Source organism: Typopeltis vanoorti, chromosome 23 (genome assembly GCF_054136105.1).
Source record: "Typopeltis vanoorti isolate ZY-2024b chromosome 23, IOZ_Tvanoo_1.0, whole genome shotgun sequence".
Lineage (NCBI taxonomy): Eukaryota > Metazoa > Arthropoda > Arachnida > Uropygi > Thelyphonidae > Typopeltis > Typopeltis vanoorti.
In genome coordinates this window covers 48,271,182-48,273,433 of record NC_143571.1, presented here as the reverse complement: position 1 = coordinate 48,273,433, position 2,252 = coordinate 48,271,182, and positions in this window count along the sequence as shown.

Here is a 2,252-nt window from a genome sequence, read left to right as displayed (position 1 = left end):
TGCTACGAGAACGAGTTTGACCTGTTAATGCAGAACTAGTGTGCGAGAACTACCAAGTACAAAAAATCTCTCATAGATGGTATGTGTCAGAGGTCAGAAGAAAAATTTTGTACACTTGAGAAAATTAATAACAGAGGGAAAAAAAAAAGAAATAACATTCTCTCAAATATTTGACAAAATTATATAATTTGTTAGAGCCTCCGTAGCTCAGTCGGTATAGACAAAGACCTGGGTCCGATTCCGTTTGAGAAAATTAATAACAGAGGGAAAAAAAAAGAAATAACATTCTCTCAAATATTTGACAAAATTATATAATTTGTTAGAGCCTCCGTAGCTCAGTCGGTATAGACAAAGACCTGGGTTCGATTCCGTTCAAGATGTGAGGAACCTCTACGTGGTCTCTTTCGACTAAAGATAAGTTAGCCGGTCTCATACGAAGGTAGGGTTTTTTTCACCCGGAAACTCGGGTTTTTTGTTCCCCAAAACAGGTAAACCGGCCCTGTGAACATATGCATCGACATAGGACACACCGGGAGGCATAGGGCCACCCACCTTGTCCTCGAGACGGTCACCGTTGTGAAGTCCACAGCTAAAGAACCTCAATGGGTCGTGAAAAGCTTAAGACAATATAATTTACTAAAAACATAAGCATAAATGTTTTTATGTTTAGAATAGTTTAAAATACTTAAAGGAGTAGAACTTCAATCAGCTAAAATGCGTACTTTTAATTTTTTTTTTTTTCGATCAGAACTAAAATTTTACAAAGGCTTTTTAATTTCTGTTTTCCTATAGTCACTGTTAACGCGGCTTTTGGAAGTAATAGTACATCACTAGTAACTATGCATTTTTGAAACAGACGAGTCATGCATAGAAATCCTACTAATTTATTGTTACCAGGGAGGCACGAGAGCATTATGTAACATCCAGCTGAATTACCAAACAAGGAAGCCCTTTTAGTGATAAAAGCTACTTAAAAAAATTCTATGGGTAACGCTCGTTGAAGGGGTTGTTTCGAAGATGATTCCACTCAGCCTGAAGAAGATAAAAACACTACCAAAGAGCAATAACGGGTGTAAGTACAATCTCGATGAGTGTGGAGTGTAAACGTAGTTCTGAAGAAAATGAGAATAAGAATCACATGTTCTTTCTTGTGGTTATATCAGTTGCTTTAATATAATTTTTGTTCTAGGTGATCATAGAACTTTCCAGATTCCCCTCGTATATGCCACGAAGTCCTTTACTCATGTAACTGGTATAAATGGATCTTTAGAGTTCCACACAGTCTTCCCATAAATACTGCTACAACTTTCGCATCCCCGCGCTGTCCACGTAATGGTGTGAGCCCGGTTCGGTTAGTGGCACTGTGCGCGACCAGCATTAACGTGGTAAATCAAACAACATGCCAGATTTCACTCCTGAAAGAATTTTAGGGGGAAACTTCCTGGTAGAAGAATAGTATAGTACTCTTAGCTATTAGCAATCGTTGCTAACTCCATGTGACATCGTTTCTTTCCAAGCATCCTGCTGCATTAGGGTGGTGAGGATAACATCCTATCAAGTGGCATTGCATCGTAAGTTAAGTTTCATATGTCTGAGTGCCTGTAAGGAGATAGCTTTGTCCATGTTTCTTGTTTTCATGGCGCAAAGTCATCAGAGATCACATTGCGCCAGGACACACATTAGATTCTGTTTTATTACTTTTTTCTCTACCCACAAGGATCATTATGTTTGTCGAAAATTAAATGTTTTGTATAAATATCAGTGTTCTAGCAATGATCTGCGAGCCTTGTTAGAACAATGCTCGCAGATCTAGGAGCATTGTTCATATTTACTGTTTTTAATAAAACAAAATTAAAAAATTATAATGCAGACAATAAAAGCAAGAAATGTTTTTTTTTTAAATTTAGCAACAAATACAGAGTATTTTTTCCCCTTCGGATTTCATGGGGGAGTGAACACAATTGGAAACACGAGCAATTGGAAAAGACTTAATGCAATGGCCTCATGGCCTTAGTTGCTTGCCATAATGATAAACAACCAGAACCACAACTGTATGTTCAGATTATGCCGGTTATGTGTCCCAGCGATATCCCAAACAGATTGTAATCAAGTTGTCATTAAATACTGCGTGTTAAAAAAGTACTGATTACACATTATTTCATAATCACTGGTGTTAACTCCTAAAAGATCATCCGCACACGTAATACGAGGTTCAGCCTCTGTAGCTCAGTTGGTTTCAACGGGGAGCACTT